This window comes from Macrosteles quadrilineatus, unplaced genomic scaffold (genome assembly GCF_028750875.1).
Source record: "Macrosteles quadrilineatus isolate MER2022 unplaced genomic scaffold, UCM_ALF_1.0 Scaffold_8__2_contigs__length_117827958, whole genome shotgun sequence".
NCBI lineage: Eukaryota > Metazoa > Arthropoda > Insecta > Hemiptera > Cicadellidae > Macrosteles > Macrosteles quadrilineatus.
Window position 1 is genome coordinate 14,391,384 of NW_026542601.1, and position 19,858 is coordinate 14,411,241.

Sequence of the window (19,858 nt, forward strand, 5' to 3'; positions counted from 1 at the left end):
ATTTCAGCCCAATCCGTCCAGTGGTTTATGCGTGATTGAACTTCAAACACACAAACAAATACCCCCGCCGCAGCAAACCTGCCGACTAAGGGAATTTCCAATTGTCTGAATTGATTTTCAGTTAAATATATTTTAATAACATTAGGTTTAACGAGTACCTAGGTTTGCTGCTACAAGGAACTAACAAAGTGTGTTTTTGAGTAAAATATTGATAGCTTAGTACAAAATAAATAAATTTGCCAAGTTTGATCAAAATATATCCATAAACAAGCAAACTACAACATTTGACAGTATTCTCCATAAGAACAACATGAGAATTTTAAATTTACAATTTTTTTATTTTCTCCGTTACTAATAATCGAACAAAATACTTTTACATACTAAATTATTTGTTTTTTTAAGCTCTTTGAAAAGGTCTAAAGAGAAATCGGGAAATTTTGTGTTTTGAGGGTCAAAAGTGAGAAAAACCAATTTTTACCCCATAAAACCCCCCGTAAAGCCCCGTTCCCATGGTCCGATCGTGCTGGTTCGCGAACTCATTCAAGTTTATCCCGCTTTACACCTTTAAACCAAATTTCATCAAAATCGGACAAAAATTACCCAAGTTATCGCGTTCACGGACGTATATATATAAAAGTCTATATATATATATATATATATATACATATATAAAAATAAGAACGAATGGTGTTTTTGGCCTCTGGGGACATCAAAATGAAAAAGTAAATCGGTGCCGGGTCTAGGTCTTACCGTGCCACCTACGGTAATAGCTACTTCCCTATAGGGAAATTTGCTAAAACACAAACTTTCACATTTATAATATTAGTAAGATAAGATATAGTTTTGCAAAGCGTCAAAGTCAAAGTCAAAACATTCTTTATTCAGTGTATTATAGGCTACAGCTGGACTATTGTTCTAACTCTTACTGACTAGGTGTGGTGTTCAAGAAGATGTTTTATAATTTAACTAAACAAGAAACAAAAATACCATACATGTCAGATTTGAATAATAATTAAGGCCTGTATCCTTTTGGTTGGAACAGAAACCAATAAGTGAAAGTTATAAAATTTTTATTTACAGCCTTTTTTATATATACATATATTTACAAAGCATAACATAATCAGTGTTTATAGCTTATTTGAACAAATGTCTCAACCTATTTACATTTTTTTGAGAGTCTTTTGTGGTCAACACTTCACGAAATAAACTAATTAATCCAGTTTCATGGTTTCCATGTAATAATTTGTGAAACATAGCGTTTCAAAAATATCTCTTAAAACGCTCTTAAAGGGATGATAATACACTGATTTATTGTACAGAATCATTACAAAATCAATAATTGGCCATCAATGACTAACATAAGTTTTAAAATGTCTTCAAGACTTTATACAATCCAAACCACAAATGCATGATACACTTTCAAATATATCTCTTAAGACACTCTTAAAGAGATGATAAAACACTGATTTATTGTACAGAATCATTACAAAATCAATAATTGGCCATCAATGACTAACATAAGTTTTAAAATGTCTTCAAGACTTTATACAATCCAAACCACAAATGCATGATACACTTTCAAATATATCTCTTAAGACACTCTTAAAGAGATGATAAAACACTGATATATTGTACACAATCATTACAAAATCAATAATTGGCCATCAATGACTAACATAAGTTTTAAAATGTCTTCAAGACTTTATACAATCCAAACCACAAATGCATGATACACTTTCAAATATATCTCTTAAGACACTCTTAAAGAGATGATAAAACACTGATTTATTGTACACAATCATTACAAAATCAATAATTGGCCATCAATGACTAACATAAGTTTTAAAATGTCTTCAAGACTTTATACAATCCAAACCACAAATGCATGATACACTTTCAAATATATCTCTTAAGACACTCTTAAAGAGATGATAAAACACTGATTTATTGTACAGAATCATTACAAAATCAATAATTGGCCATCAATGACTAACATAAGTTTTAAAATGTCTTCAAGACTTTATACAATCCAAACCACAAATGCATGATACACTTTCAAATATATCTCTTAAGACACTCTTAAAGAGATGATAAAACACTGATTTATTGTACACAATCATTACAAAATCAATAATTGGCCATCAATGACTAACATAAGTTTTAAAATGTCTTCAAGACTTTATACAATCCAAACCACAAATGCATGATACACTTTCAAATATATCTCTTAAGACACTCTTAAAGAGATGATAAAACACTGATTTATTGTACACAATCATTACAAAATCAATAATTGGCCATCAATGACTAACATAAGTTTTAAAATGTCTTCAAGACTTTATACAATCCAAACCACAAATGCATGATACACTTTCAAATATATCTCTTAAGACACTCTTAAAGAGATGATAAAACACTGATTTATTGTACACAATCATTACAAAATCAATAATTGGCCATCAATGACTAACATAAGTTTTAAAATGTCTTCAAGACTTTATACAATCCAAACCACAAATGCATGATACACTTTCAAATATATCTCTTAAGACACTCTTAAAGAGATGATAAAACACTGATTTATTGTACAGAATCATTACAAAATCAATAATTGGCCATCAATGAATAACATAAGTTTTAAAATGTCTTCAAGAGTTTATACAATCCAAACCACAAATGCATGATACACTTTCAAATATTCTTCATTAATCTCTCTTAGTCATGAAATAATAAAAGATAAGCACTATTTAGAAAATTTTATAATTACAAAAATAATACGGTTCACGAACCCAAAGAACTTTGTCTATCTATTTTTTTCACATCAACTTTATATATCTCTAGTAGGTCGCCGACTGAGAGACGAGAAAGTACAGGTTCATTGGAGTGTGACGGTTGGCCACCCTGGGCAATCCCTTGTTTGAGTTGTTCAATGGCCTCCTTGTAGGTTGGTAGTCCTGCCCATTGTGTAGCTGGGGAGAGATTCAGAGTCGTAACCTGCCTCGACTTGAGCCTCCATTCTCCGAGCCTCCAGCACTAAAACAATAATCACAATGGTTAAATGAAAAATGGGAAAAAGTGGTTTGGTGAATAGATGGCTAGAGAAATTTCAAAAACAATTCATCTTTCCCAATGGATTCTGTACTAACTTTTCAATTGACCAATAATATGTGTAAGGGGGGAGCAGTGGATGTGGCTCCTTCTAAGGAAAACTAAGTTTATCATTTCTTAAAATGAGTACTGTAAACGTTAAAAAGATTGTAGCCAAAAAATAGTTTGTATTTAAAGCTAACTTAGTTTTTTTACCCACAAAAGACATTTTTTAAAGCAATCTACATTCTAATGAATTACTCCAAAATTATTTGTGTGTTAAAAATAACCACTATAGGATTTTAGAATTAGAAAAATAATATTGACAAGGTGAAGACAGGATTCTTCAATATTCGACCAAAAGTAAAATGAAAGGACCATTAATACACATAATATTATTTAGAATATATGGAACATCTTACGAAATACACACAACTTCTCTTATACAATGTATAAACACACTACCCACCAGCTTTATAGTGGATACTCATAAACACTCAACATTTGTTCTCAAACACATTTTTTTATAAACAGGTGACACAATTGTAACGCAAGAAGTATAACTTTTCAATTAAATCACAAGTCTACAGAAATAAAAAAAATCGGTGATGCACTTAGATGCAAAGCTTAATTGGAAGGCACATATTTGGACTAAAAGACAACATCTAAATAAAAAAAAAACTTAATTGGCTTCTTGGATCTAAAACAAAACTTAACACAAAATAAATTGTTCTAAAACCAATTTGGACTTATGGGATTCATTTTCTGCTTTGGGGATCAGCAAGTACAACAAACATTGAAATTATTCAACATTACCAATCAAAATTGCTACTTAAAATTTGTCAACACACCTAGGTTTGTTACCAACAGAACACTTTATTATGATCTTAGAATTCGAAGAGTCAAAGAAAAAATTACAAAAACTAGTAAAAAATACATTATCAAATTGGAAAATCATTCAAACCATCTTGCACTAAATTTATTGGACAATCACAACACAATTTACATACTATATTGGACCTCTCATTCAGATTCAGTTAAGTGTTACCAACATTCTCTTTGTTTACTTAAGTTGGGCTTAGTATCTAAAATGTATTGTTGGTATGTAATATCCCAGTCAGCACACAGGAGTATATAATATGTATTATTTACTTTGAGCCAAAGTAAATCCAAAATAAATTATACGTATTGATTTGATATTGAATACTTCTATTTTACGTCTATACGTCCCACTTTATTTTGTAAATAATACGTATTACTAATACGTCAATTTACGTAAACCATATACAAAAATAATACGTCAATGATATATGTATATGGAATGTAAATTTTGTACAAGCTAAACTGAAGCAATAATATGTAAATTTAAGTATTATTTATGTAAATAATCTTAATTATGGGCAGTAATGCAAAAAATATCTGAATCTAATTAATTAAATTGTATTAAGAATCAATTTATCCAATTATGTTGAGCACCTAAATAAACATGATAATAAATGTTTTGTCAGTAATCAACATAAGAAAGATGGATTTAGCTCTCAGCTAAAGTCAATTATTATAAAAATATTACTCATCCTAAAAACTTGAGGCACTTTTAAGGGTGACTCTTTAGGCGATAAACTATGGTCAGTACGGTAGTACTATGAAAACTGTGGTAAGTTGTAATTTATTTTTTAAAACCATCTTCACTCATTCATGGTGTGTTAGTATTTGTTTGAATGCATAAAAAATGTGTTATTTTATAGGAAACAAATTCTCATTAATCAAAAGGAAAACTAATAATTCTAGAATTATTAACATAATACCATATAATTAGTAATTACTAGAATTGCATTTGTACCTAACAAAACTAAAATCAGAACAGTAGGCAATAAGTACAAAGTACAGCTTTACAATTAAAAATGTAATCTTAATAAATCAAGTACAGCTTTACATTTGAAAATTTAATCTTCGAGCCTGCCTGCCGGAACCATTCTTTAACCTTGGTTTCAAATCCCTTGTATGTGAAATTGTCTCCATGAAACGCTGCAACAACACCTGAAACATGATTTTACAATGTGATACCACAGAGTTTTCACTATAATTGTTATGATATAAGCAAGTGTTAATGTGTTTGATTCAGTTTTTTTTCATAAGGTCGTTTCTACTTTGACCTTTAACTTAGAAGAAGACTTTTTACGGGGGTTCAAAACAATTTACCCTTGATAATCCGACATGGCGGTGATGCCACTGATGGACACTAATTAGTTAATACTAAATACTTTATGAGTATAAACTCGGGAATATTTTGCAGGGCTGGTTTGAGTAGTAAGCATAGTACGTGGTCGAAGCAAAGTAAAATGGCGCGTCCAATGTTCAAGATTAAGGAGACCCACAAATAGACTCGTTCATCAACACTTCTCTGTCATCTACTTGGACTGGTCTGGTAGACCTTTGCACGTTTTAGACGTAGCCTACATAAGCATTTTTATATACAGTAGAGTCCCGCAAACTCGGCACTCAATAACCCGGCAGTCTGGATAACTCGGCCATCACCTGGCTCAGAAAATTTGTGATTTTTTAGTTAAATATGTATCTATAGTATATATGTTTTTATTTCCTGAGGCACCAAGGACTTGTTCCACTATATCTGATGACTTAGAGGCCAAGTAATGATTTACAAAAAGTTTTTTTTATGTTATGGATATCAAATACCCCCGCCACAGCAACCTAAGCAAATTTCCATTTACTGGGCTGGATTTCTACTTAAGTACAGTAGAGTCTCGCAAACTCGGCACTCGATAACCCAGCAGTCTGGATAACTCGGCCATCACCTGGCTCAGAAAATTTGTGATTTTTGAGTACGAGTTAAACATGGGCTCAAGTTAAATCATTCCAAACTTGTACCAAGGATTTATTGTAATATATCTGATGACTTAATACTGACTTGTAATATAAATATAAATAAATAATAAGGCAGCTAAAAGGATTACAAATTGTATTGTTCTTATTTATAACCCTAGTTCCCAATAACCCGACATTTCACAAACTCGACACCCTTCCAGTCCACATTACGCCGAGTTTTCGGGACTCTATTGCATTCCCTTAAAATTGTCAGATTTATTTCCTATTTAAATAGGTAACATTGATTATAATGAGTATTGTACTTAGGTTTGCTGCTACAAGGAAGGTATCGAAGTGTTTTTTTTTTTCCAATTGAAATGTTCATAAACTAGAATGAAACAAACAAAATTGTCAAATTTGACAAAAATATATTTATATAGCCTACAAGCAAACTAGCCTACAACAGTTTTTCTCCATGAGAATAACATAGAAATTATTAATTTACAATATTTTTCGATTATCTCCGTAACCGATAGACATACAACAACGCTTCAATATACAAAATTATTTCTTTTTTAAGCTATACAAAATGGTTTGGAAAGAAATCGTGAAGTTTTGTGTTTTTAGAGTCAAAAATCAGAAAACCCAATTTTTACCCTATAAAACCCCCCATAAACCCTCGTTCCCATAGTCTGTTCAAATTATTTTGAATAAACGTAGGTTTATACATTAGTACCAAATTTGATCAAAATAGGTTCATTTTTGCTCGAGTTATCGCGCTAACGGACATATACATACATATGTATATATTTCATATATATATATGAATTTGAACGGAGGGTGTTTTTGGCCTATGGAGGACCCCAAAATGAAAAAGTAAATCGGTCCCGGGTTGAGGTCTTACCATGAGACCTACAGTAATAGCTTATTCCCTATATGGGTAATTCGCTAAAAGAATTTGAATTTGTTAACTTGTTGTTAGCTTGTTAAAATTGAACTTTAACTTTTTTATAACTATTTCTTCTTTTTCTTTTTGATAGCCTATTTTCTGTTTTTGTTGGTTTAAATTAGGGGCCCCAAATAAAGTCTCCGGTTGGGAACATAAGAGGGTAAGCAATTGAATCTAACGATGAATATAGAACGAATTCACGTTTAACATTATTAGTTTTAGAAAAAAAAACGGCATCACATCCTTACAAATTTCTCCTACAGTCTCCACATGATTGGATACAGATTAGATTTAAATAAATCAAATATTTCACACACCTGTAAAAAAGAGTGTTCATAAATATTAAGTTGGGTAGCTTTTTAACAATAGATTTAAAATTATAACTCAAACAATAGAGTTAATCAGTGCTCCCCAGGTAAAATTACTTTTCAGGGACTATTATTTAAATTCCATTAGATTCCAGTAACTATTAGTAGGCAACTATTATACTCACTCTCCAGTGTTTTATGAAGTTGAGGCTGTGGAGGGTCCTCTTTCCCTTCCTTCCCTCCCAACTGAAGTTAACACCTACTTCGTTTGTCCGCGATCTGATGAGGGCTCGACAGCCAGAGTCCTCCACTGTTGCGCCCCCAATCCTTTGGAAGAAGTCGATCTACAAAAACAAAAAAACTTTAGTCATATTTAATGATTTTATACTTTCGGCTAAGTGCCTTCTTAGGTGTGTTTGACTGTTATAACCATTCTATTTCCCAAAACAATAAGTAAACCCAGACCTGATTCCACAACTGGCCCCTAGGAGTGAACATAACATAACCTAGATACAGCAACAGAAGATATGTTTTTTTTTTTTTAAATTAGGCCTATTTGTTGCATTCACAATTAATTAAGTTTATCTTATTAACTTGTGACAGATATAGGCTACCTATCCATACATAAGTTAACTTAATTCCTTGTACTAATTGTTGAATGAAATTGTGTATGCCTAAGGCCCATGTTATACGGACAGAAAAAACATGACAGATTTTTCGCCGCGTAGACACCAAGCCTACCGAGCAATAGACGTCACTGTGTGCAAGTTATACGAACGTTTTATCTGTCACGTCGGACACCGTAAACCTGGCGTCAGTGTCGACAACGCGACCGGACCGGTAAATCTGGCAGAAAAAACGCGACAGAAATGATGCGAGTACTGTTATACGGGCAGCTTTTACATGGCAGATCCGTGCTTCACCCCTACCATGTACTCCTCCGACAGGATAGTTCCCAGGCGACTTATCGGGAGTGGAAATTCACAGTTTGGCGACCTGTTGCCATTTATGTCGCGGCATGTTTACTGCTCGTATAACAGCTCCCTGGCGTCGATGACGCAGCGTTATTCTGCTCGTATAACAGCACTGAATTTTTAGTTCAGCGTCGGCGTTTTATCTGTCGCGTTCTTGCTGTCCGTATAACATGGGCCTAAGTTAATTAGCATGGGCTATACTGTAGGCGAGAGTTAAGAAGTCCTCTGAGCCCTGGCCTATTCTAAAAATGCAGGCGCTTGCTACTTGAGATTTAGGCGGGTCGAGCGGGTTACTCATGTTCCACGCGGCAGTCAGGGCTCACATCCACTGCGTTAAAACCAAAAGAGCACCTGCAAATACCGCGCGGCAACATACAAACATTGCTGCATTCGCTCTGGTTCAGAGGACTTCTTTACTCTCGCGGACAGTAGTATAGTAACCTATTAGTCATTTGTAAATAAACAAACCGTCTAACAAAAACTGGACAGGTTCAAAAACCCTTAGCCAAAAAATTAACTTATCTCTTGATAATTTAACATAGGAAGCATATAATTAGTTGCGTTAAAATCTTAGTGTAGGCCTGGGAATTACCATTACTGTAAATTAAAAAAAACATCAAGCGTAACTTAAAACACAGAGGATACTCGTCCAGTAACTGGACGTGAATTAACTTAGGCGTCCGGCAGTGACGTCACAGGGTTGTGAGGGCCCGGAACGCCATTACCACAACGATACGATGTACAATCATCGGTGTTTGTGATGTAGTGGATAGAGTGCTAGGCTGATTAACGCAAGAGGTCCCTGGTTCGAATCACATCGGTACTCTAAACTTTTTGTCAAAGATTTTGCTTTGAATGCCATTAACTGTACATCTTTTGTTAGAATTTTTGGCATTTATAATTTTATTTTATGAACATAATTTAACCTTCATTCATTAACTTATCATTTTTCATTATCAGCAAGTTTGGTTGGTTAGGTTAGGTTATGACAGTAACTGCTGGACGCCTAATCCACGCCCAGTTACCGGACGTGTATCCTCTGCGAATTTAAAAACTCTGTAACTTACTAATGTGCTTATTAATAGGCCTAACTTAAGTTAGTTAATATCATAGGCCTACTTGATAAAATCTTGGCTGCACTTTAGTTTCTGTCCTAGATTTACTCACATAACTTAAGTTACCTAGTACTCACTGCATGTTTGGTTAAGGTTTTGTTAAGTTTAGAACAGTTTCATCAGCTGGTAGCACAAATAGGCCTACCTATTTGTGAAGTAACTTACCTAAATAGGTACTAGAAAACATGTTCTAGTATTCGTGGCTGGTAGTCCTATAATAGTAAATGTAGGACAGAAATTAAAGTGCAACCGAAATCTTGAAAGAATACACACCTACCGAAAATATCATCCAAGACCAGTAAAAATTAAGATGTAAACCTTCTTTAACCAATTGTCTGTGATGTAACTTAACTTAGCCTAGCCTATAATTAAAATCCAGTATTTTTAAGTTTAGACCATAAATAAAAAGCAGAACACTTACCTTTGAGGGTTGTAGAAAATTGATGAATTGAAAACATAAATAAGTTAGCTTGATCTAGCGAAAATCTTAAAAGTAGGCCTAGGACCAATGGTAACACCGATGGCCAATAAACTTCTTGATTCTTGAACTTAAATACAACTGTAAAATAAACTTTTAAAACTAACTAAAAAACTGAATAATTAACAGCTAAGTTATTCAAACAATGATTGAAATAATGATCTCGAAGAGGGCAGAGACTACACAGAATAAAAAGCAGAAGAGATAAAGTAAAGAACTCGAACTGCAGCAGAAACGCAGAACTGAACTAAACAAAAACAATGGCGGCGGGCGGCCTCGGCTGACGACGGCTTTTGGCTAGTCGGCGTTACGGTACTGTCCGACCCTTTCGATACTATCGTGCTAATACGATTTTCAATGCATATCGAATGCTCCGTGTAGAAAGGATAGGATAGGATTTATGATTTATTTCAGTTATACCTTAGTAATAATAATAATATTAGTTATTAATTATTAACTTATCCAGTTTGGTAACTAACTTAGACTGTAGTAGTTACATAAATTTAAATTAATCATAACTGCCCAGTAAGCTATCGAATAGAAATATCGAGCCTATCACATTCGATGTTAATATTGACTATCGATATAATTCTAGCATAGATAAAACATACTCCCTTTAGATTCTAGTATCTACCAGTCTAGCTTCGATATTTTTATTCGGATCCAATAAGTCAACGCTGCAACCCCAATCCCAAACCGGTTCGGTCTAACTACACTTCTTGGCTTGGTGAAGGAATTCTGCAAGTGACCTTCGCACTTGCCACCCCTTTGTATTACAGTTCTTTGTCTAGCTGTTTGTATTGTAAATTCCTACTGTCCCTTCTTCTAAGAAAAACTTTCTCTAAAAGAAACTGTTTGGTCTGAGTGAAAAATATCTCTTTCTCAAGTTTTTGAGCCAAATTTACAAATCTATCTGGTATGAATCCAGGAAAATGGTTGATGTATATTGGACATAAATATATGTATATTTTACGTCAATATTAAAGTATATGGGATGTGAATAAGTTACATTCAGTATACATTAAATGTATCGAGAAATAGGCCAGAAAATAGGTTTAAATCAATCACATATTAATTAAGACAGTATTTCATGTTGACCTAAAACAAAATGTAACGATATTTTCTATGTAAATATCAGCGAGTAAATTATATGTAAATTTTACATATTTCAATATACTTTACATAGTTTACCAAGATTGACCTAAAATATATGTATATAATACCTCGTGTGCTGACTGGGATAGTAATCTATATCTATACTTACTATTATATAAAAATCTAATGGTGTCTGTCTGTATGTGTATTACTAATAGGTGCAAAAGCTACTGTACAAACTGGACTAAAATTTTACAAAAATATAGTTACCATACCGAGGACCATTATAGGACTATTCACATTTCGATACTGACCTAGGCTTTGCCCCTTTGGCTTTAAAGGTTGTGAGGTGAAGATTTTAAAAGTAAATATTGATTAGTCTCCATTGCTGCAGATGAGAACACTTAACAATGTTTGTTTACATTTGCTTTGTCATTTTAATGTAAACAAGAAGAACTGCTAAACTGCATATTTCACAATTTCAGACAGCTGATACAAAGAAATTAAATATAATATTTTCCATAACTATGAGGTAGGTTTATTTTAATCTAACCTTTTATCATGGATTATTTATTCTAAAACTATGTCAATGATTATATAAATACCCCCGCCGCAGCAAACCTGCCGACTAAGCGAATTTCCATTTGTCTGAATTGATTTTCAGTTAAATATATTTTAATAACATTAGGTTTAACGAGTACCTAGGTTTGCTGCTACAAGGAAACTAATAAAGTGTGTTTTTGAGTAAAATATTGATAGCTTAGTACAAAATAAATAAATTTGCCAAGTTTGATCAAAATATATCCATAAACAAGCAAACTACAACATTTGACAATATTCTCCATAAGAATAACATGGAAATTTTAAATTTACAATTTTTTTTAATTTTCTCCGTTACTAATAATTGAACAAAAATACTTTTATATACTAAATTATTTGTTTTTTTAAGCTCTTTAAAAAGGTCTAAAGAGAAATCAGGAAATTTTGTGTTTTGAGGGTCAAAAGTGAGAAAAACCAATTTTTACCCCATAAAACCCCCCGTAAAGCCCCGTTCCCATGGTCCGATCGTGCTGGTTCGCGAACTCATTCAAGTTTATCCCGCTTTACACCTTTAAACCAAATTTCATCAAAATCGGACAAAAATTACTCAAGTTATCGCGTTCACGGACGTATATATATATATATATACATATATAAAAATTTGAACGAATGGTGTTTTTGGCCTCTGGGGACATCAAAATGAAAAAGTAAATCGGTCCCGGGTCTAGGTCTTACCGTGCCACCTACGGTAATAGCTACTTCCCTATAGGGAAATTCGCTAAAAAAAGATTCTATAACCGTTGCTGTATCAACTCCGGCTCTGCTTTGGATTTTTTTAAGCGTCTAAGTTATGAAAATAATGTTATTAATGTGATTTGATGGAAACAGTATGAAAATTACAATGTATAGATATTTTATATGAATTTGGAGGCTACTTTAAATAAATTCTAACTCCTTAACATGTGTTAGATTAACTTTAACATAACTTGCACATCACATTGTTTTTTATTATATGTATATTTAGGTAAATTAAGTTATTGTGTTTTGCTAAACCTATGCATAAATTAAACTAAAGAATATCATCAATAACTTAATTGTACTGTGTTGATTTTTCTTTAATCTGTTGTATGTAACTATAATTATTAATTATCAAATGGTAATACAAAATATTCTTATCTTAACATAGCTTTCAGTTCACATTTACTTTATTTTATACATTTATTATTTGTGTTTTGCCACACCACTGATTAAATTACACCAAGGAAAATATAATAAAACTAAGCAGTACAAAGTGTTCTTTTGTTTCTAAAATCAATGAAATATCTGTTACTATGTTTACTTTATGGTAAGTGTGAAAATGTAAAGCCAATGGACGATGGAACTGATTACATAAAAGAACTGGTTTGTATATTAAGTTGTTTGTTGATATTTTTGTAGAGTAGAATCAGAGATGCAATGAAACATATACACTGTATTTGCTGTTAAATTGTTTAGGCATTGATTCTTTGGTAATCATATTAGTTTTGTCTCACAGGTAGAGAATAACGGGCAATTTAAGATTTTTTCAAAATATTTGTATTTGCTTACATAAAATGGCCATAAGTGCACTAAACATTGTTTTTATTCCGATTCCGAATTTATTGTCATTTTTAGAATCCTCGTTAAATTTCCAATATTAATAGTACAAATTCATTGAGATAAAACATCTGCACAAGCCCTTATTTGGCATTGGAAGTTTGAATTTGTGATTTTTTCGAAAAAAGTAATAACTTTTTCCAAAGCTTTTCTATATTACACTGGACTCTAGAGAGTGTCTATTACTGTATTACTAAAAACTTCTGCAGTTAATAACCTTTAAAATGATGTATAAACATCTAATGTTCGTTTGATTTGTCGTTCTCAAATTTAAGAGTTTCTCTTGAAAAACACGGAACGGCTAATGTTTAGTTTCCTGTAAAAAAACATGTATTAGCTTCAATGATATGGCAGCAGCTGCTTTAAAAATCATGTTTAAATGGGTATTATTGCAATTTTCAGAATCCTTGTAAAATGCCTAATATATTGAGGAATTGTTAGGATTAACATTTTATGAACCTATGTTTTGTGATGTATCTTCATTTAGGGGTTTTTTCTTATTTATTGGCATAGCTTCAATATCGTTTACGGTGTTAGTTCTATGTAAATTCAACCGATGTGCGAGATTGACTTAATGCAAAATACACAACTTAAATGATAACAATGATAAAGATGAGTCATATAGTGTGGCTTGCTAGCATGCCAGGTCGCCAGACCTTAAGTCCACTGGACTTTTTTTGTGTGGCTATGTGGAGTAGTGGTCTCCTCATCTTTAGTGGAAGATAATAAGGAAATGTACAACTGGATAATGAATGCAGATGTGCTAGTCAGAGGAACGTTGTATTTTAATGTTACTGATGGTGCCTCTTGTCAAAAAACTTGGCTGTATATCAAGGAAAATAAAGGAGATTTTGAAAAAAAAACTCAAATAGTTGGCATCAAATAGAAGGCAACTATTAAAACGTTAAGGAAGTAAGAACCCTTTTTCGAATATTGTGTGTTTTAGAATTAACTTTTATTTTTTGTGTAAATAAGTTAAACTACGTATTTCTGAGGTTTTAACAATTATTTTAGTAAAGAAATATATCACTTGGCTGAGTTATTTCCATTAGCATGAGTCTAAGAACAACAATTGCTATACTTTACTTAGGATAATTTTGGGGTTTCGGTGAACATATTGACAACATTGTAAAAAGTAGTATCTACATAATTTTAGAGGTTACTCCATTGGAAGTATTTGTTTATGCTTAGAAAAAAATCTTAAGTTAAATGTACCATGTGTAACTTCAAACAATATTCAATGTATTCAAAAAATAAAAATTAAACTAGTTTAACATATTTTCACAAAACATACGTTTATATGGTTGTTAATCCTAATAGATCTTTAATATTCTTATAATAAATCTCACAAGGATTCTAAAAATTACAATAAACCCTATTGAAATATAATTGTTATTGTAGCTATTGCCATAATATTTAAGCAAATACATGTTATTTTAAAGGGAGGCGATTTTGGCCATTCCGTGTTTTTCAAGAGAAACTCTTAAATTTGAGAACGACAAATCAAACGGAACAGTAGATGTTTATACATCATTTTAAAGGTTATTAACTGTTGAAGTTTTTAGTAATATTAACACTCTCTAGAGTCCAGTGTAGTATAGAAAAACTTTGGAAAAAGTTATTACTTTTTTCTAAAAAATCACAAACTCAAACTTCTAATGCCAAATAAGGGCTTTTGCATATGTTTCATCTCAATGAATTTGTACTATTAATATTGAAAATTTAACGAGGATTCTAAAGACGACAATGAATTCGGAATAAAAACAATGTTTAGTGCACTTATGGCACTTTTATGTAAGCAAATACAAATATTTTAAAAAAAACCTAAAATTGTCCGTTATTCCCTACCTGTGAGGGTATGGAAACTTAAATTGGTGCCATTTTGTCACCAATACTTAGTAGTTTAACACATAAAATTTTTTAACACTAACTTCATTCCACCCTGTATATATATATAAGTTATATATATATATACAGGGTGTCCATAAAAAACGTTTCAGGACTTTGGGTAATGAATCCCCATACTAAAAGGAAGAAAAAAGTTTATGGGAAGGTATGTCCGAAAATGCATATTTACCCAGATATCCGCCATTTTGATTTTTATACAAAAATATTATATGTGAAGGCAAAGTTAGCCGGGGAACCCTTAATTTTTGCCTTATTTTTACACAAAAAACTTTATATTTCAGTTTTTTTTTGTTCGATCTTTTTGATCTTGATATTGTTTGATAGGAAATTAAAAATGCTAAAAAAAAGTATTCTTGACATCTTTTCATAGAATTAGCCGTTTTTGCATATACCGTATTCCTGATAAAACAAATTTTAAAACGTTTTTACATAAATTGAGTGAAATGTTACAAATTGTTAGCGCAATGAATTGTGATATCCTAATTGCCGGTGACTATAACATTGATTTGAGAGACAGATACTGCCCATTTAAAACAGACTTCAGCAACTTGATTACCAGTTTTGGACTCAACCTCATGTTAACTGGAGAAATTACTCGGCCTAGCTCTGTCAACCTACTAGAGGGCTCCTGCATTGACAACTACTTGACAAATCTGCATCCTTCTCGCTGGTCTGCTGCGGTTATACCAACTACTGCGTCGGATCACTACATGGTGTCTTCTTCGCTGGACTTGGCTGTTGCTGCAACATCTAATCAGCATCATAAGGGGCCTACTAGGAGACTTAATTACCGGAGACATGTAAATAGCAACAATTCAAGTTTATTTAATAGCTACATTAGGACCTCTGACTGGTTTGATATTTACTCTGTGTCTGATGTTAATGTTAAAATTTGTCTTTTTATCAATGTATTTTTAATGTATATAAATTGCTGTTTTCCTTTTAAAATGGTTAAAAGTTCACTACATACTAATAGTTCCGCTGGTCATTGGTACACTCACGAGCTTAGGCTATTGAAAGAAAAATGTCTAGATCTATTTCATCTAAGCAAAAAAACTGGTTTGGAGGTTCATAAAAAACATTATAGAAGCCACATGAGTTTGTACAACAATAAAGTAAAAGAAGCAAAGTTAGTTTATAATAACAATCGCATTCTTAGAGCCTGTAATAAGCCAAAAGAGATGTGGAAAATTATACAAAATAGTTTATCTATTAACGAGTTACCAGTTATGAAGGCTAACAACAACAATCTTGACGCAGAAGCCTTTAGTTCCTTCTTTGTTGATAGCATTAGTAACTTAGTTGATAATATTCCTAATAATGTAAATAGTATTGATGTATTTTCAGAAAATGTTCCTGTTGTTGATGTAAGATTTGATTTCTCTCATGTGTCAGTTGAAAAAGTTTTTGATGCTATTAATAATTTAAGTAACAGTACCAGCCTAGACATCTTTGGTGTTTCTTCTCAGATGCTTAAAATAAGTAGTGCTTATATCTGTGAAGTTTTGGCTCATATCTTTAATTCATGCATTTCCAGTAATATTTTTCCAGATAAGTTTAAAGTGTCAAAGGTTGTTCCTATCTTTAAGAAGGGGAATAGAAGCATTCCTGGGAATTACAGACCAGTAGCATTGGTTCCCACAGTGTCAAAGGTCCTTGAGAGATTACTTTCGTGGCAAATCATCCATTTTTTAGAATCTAACAGTCTTTTGTCTGGTGTTCAGTTTGGCTTTCGAAAAGGCCGGTCAACCACAGATGCAGGCAGTGTTGATGTATATTCAAGATACTTTGGATGCGATGGAGTTGAAAAAGAGTGTTTGCTCCAAGTTCTTTGATCTCTCAAGGGCTTTTGACACTGTGTCACATCAATTGTTGTTTAGAAAACTAAAATTTTTAGGTTTTAGTGATAGCGCAGTTGCATTGATGGAATCATATCTATGTGGTAGAAGTCAGGCAGTGTTCTTTGACGGTGTTCTGTCGGATTTGGTGGAGACTCATCATGGTGTTCCACAAGGTTCGATCTTAGGACCTTTGTTGTTTATTATTTATGTTAATGATATGCCTTATAATTTACAGAATGAATGTGTTTCTTGCTATATGTATGCTGATGATGTGTGTCTAAATTTTAAAACTCATAAGGACTTTCAGAATGGAATCACTGTTGACTCTGTTAATACAATGGTAGACTGGTGTAATGTTAACAAACTATCTTTAAATTTAAATAAAACACAAGATCTGAAAATTTCCTATGCTAACACAGATTCTCATCAACAACCTGTTAAATTTTTAGGTATCTTAATTCAGAGCAACTTGAAGTGGGAATCACATATAGAATTTGTAGCTGTTAAAATATCCAAAGGTATGTTTATATTAAGAAAACTAAAAAATGTTGTTTCAATGGAAGTTCTGCTTACTGTTTACTATAGCTACATACACTGTCATCTTACCAATGGTACCATTCTTTGGGCTAATTGTGGTTATGTAAAATCTTTATTTGTGTTGCAGAAGAGAGCTTATAAGACCAGAAACTGTGCTAGACTAAGAAATTATTACTGTACTTATAGTATTACTCAAAAAAGCTTTAAATATTACTCGATTAAGTTATTCAATCATCTACCAGATTATATTCAAGAGTTACCATTAGATAAATTTAAAATAGCTGTTAAGAATTTGTTATTGAAATACTGTTTTTATGACTTAGATGAATATTTTGACAATTGCTTAGACCTTTGAAATGTTTTATTAATTTAAACATATTGACGCAGCCTATACAGCATTGTATGATTTTTGTACATTGTTGTCTCGGAATAAAGATTGATTGATTTGATTTGATTTGATTTGATTTTGAGTTATTTAAATTATACAAATTCAAACGGCCGCCATTTTGAAATTTTCAATCGGAACAACTTTATTATTTTTTCTATTATGGGTCTTGTGTATGGTAACATGTTCACCAAATTTCATAATCATCGAATAAAAAACTACACAGATAAAAATATTTTTGTATAAAAATCAAAATGGCGGATATCTGGGTAAATATGCATTTTCGGACATACCTTCCCATAAACTCTTTTCTTCCTTTTAGTATGGGGATTAATTTCCCAAAGTCCTGAAACGTTTTTTATGGACACCTTGTATATATATTTATAAATATATATGTATATATATATATATATTTATAAATATATATGTGTATATATATATTTATATTTATATATATATGTATCCGTCAGCACGATAACTCGAACAAAAATTATCCGATTTTGATGAAATTTGGTATAAACGTGTAAACCCACATTTATTTGAACTAGTTCGCGAACCAGCATAATCGGACCATGGGAACAGGGGTTTTTGACCATTTTTGACCCTAAAAACATAAAATTTTGGAATTTTTTCCCCAACCATTTTGTAGAGCTTAAAAAAGTAAATAATTTAGTATATTGAAGCATTGTTGTATGCCTAATGGTTACGGAGAAATTAAAAAAAAAGTGCAAATTTAAAATTCCCATATTATTCTTATGGAGAAAATGAAAACTGTTGTGGTTTACTTGTTTATGGATATATATTGATAACATTTGGCAAATTTATTTATTTCATCCTATACTATTGACTTATGGTCGAAAAACAGTTTTTACCTTCCCTGTAGCAGCAAACCTAAGCACTCGTTAAATCTAATGTTATTTAAATTGAGAATAAATGTCTTATATATGGAAATATTTTAGTAAAAATGTAATCAGACAAGTTGAAATTCGCTTAGTCTGCAGGTTTGCTGCGGCGGGGGTATTTCCTTCGTCACGTCGCGTCAGTCCATATCGTACTCTGTCTGTGCCAATGAATGAACCCTCCCAGCATAGTTTTGAGAAATTGATTGTGGGGTTACTGTTAAAGCTGGAATTCCTTGACATGGGAGGATGTCAGTTAATTGTCTCAGCCTTATCAATAACATAAATTTGTCAATATAATCTCTCTGCGGAATGGTAGGTGTAGTGGAATGTAGGCTACCACCCACTTTTGGTATTGACAGAGAAGCGTCTGTTCCATTGTTGCCACCAGGCCCGTCAGGTCATGGTGGAAGTAAATAAGGTGTGCTACTCAGCCGGACGAGTTTGAGACCGTTCTGCGCATCGCGACGTGACGTCACCTTGGGGGCAAACGCTTCGCGTGCGTATATAGCTCAGCGTGACACTGCTCTATTAACATCAATATTTTGAACTGTTAGAATTGAGGAAAAATTATGAAACTTTACATGGACATCAATTATAAGTGAACGATGCGTGTTGTGAAAAAATAGTTTGTAATTGTTAAAAACTTAAGCGTGAAATCACTCTTTATCTTGGCCTTTCTTAAAACTAAACATGTAAAAGTTAGTCGGCTACCAAATCACGTACTATTTGGTTAGAAGCATTTGACCAGCGGGAAAGTTTTGGATAAAGATCCAAATTTAACTTTCCTTCAAACTATATACCGTTTAGGTGTGTCGTTCGGGGGAGCGAGCTGGCGTAGTGGCTAGAGCGCGGGACTTCGGTCCGTGAGGTCCCGGGTTCGATCCCCGCCAAGTCACCAATGGATTTTATCTAAGTGATAATGCCGCAACCCCTAGGTCTAGCCTGAAGTAATGTGAAAAACAATCCCAGGCTCGTGCCTAGCGTCCTAGGACAAAAAAAAAAAAAAAAAAAAAAAAAAATACCGTTAGAGGCGTTATTTCCTGAGATATGCTAAGTTATATGTGCGCGTGATCGGAGCGCGTGCTGCAAGTCAAGTCAGTTGCCAAGTATTAACACAGAAAACATGCCATCCAACAAATAATGTAGTTTCATGAATATAGTATCATTGATATTTTTATTCCTGTATTTATATTTTTATGTGAAAAATTGTTGTTCTGTTGACTTCAGTGTGTTTTTCCCCGTTTGAATATGGGTTATTTCGTAATAGTTCACAGAGAATAT

The 19,858-nt window shown here is 32.6% G+C and overlaps 1 long non-coding RNA gene across 1 annotated transcript; it reads right to left on the minus strand.

Annotated features, from left to right (window-relative positions):
* Window positions 1-5,017: 5,017 nt before the first annotated feature.
* Window positions 5,018-9,976, minus strand: LOC129001870 (uncharacterized). Its single transcript, XR_008491506.1, has 3 exons — window positions 9,678-9,976; window positions 7,353-7,511; window positions 5,018-5,124 (listed from the first exon to the last, which is right to left on the minus strand). It is a non-coding gene; the product is annotated as an uncharacterized LOC129001870 (long non-coding RNA).
* Window positions 9,977-19,858: the final 9,882 nt, after the last annotated feature.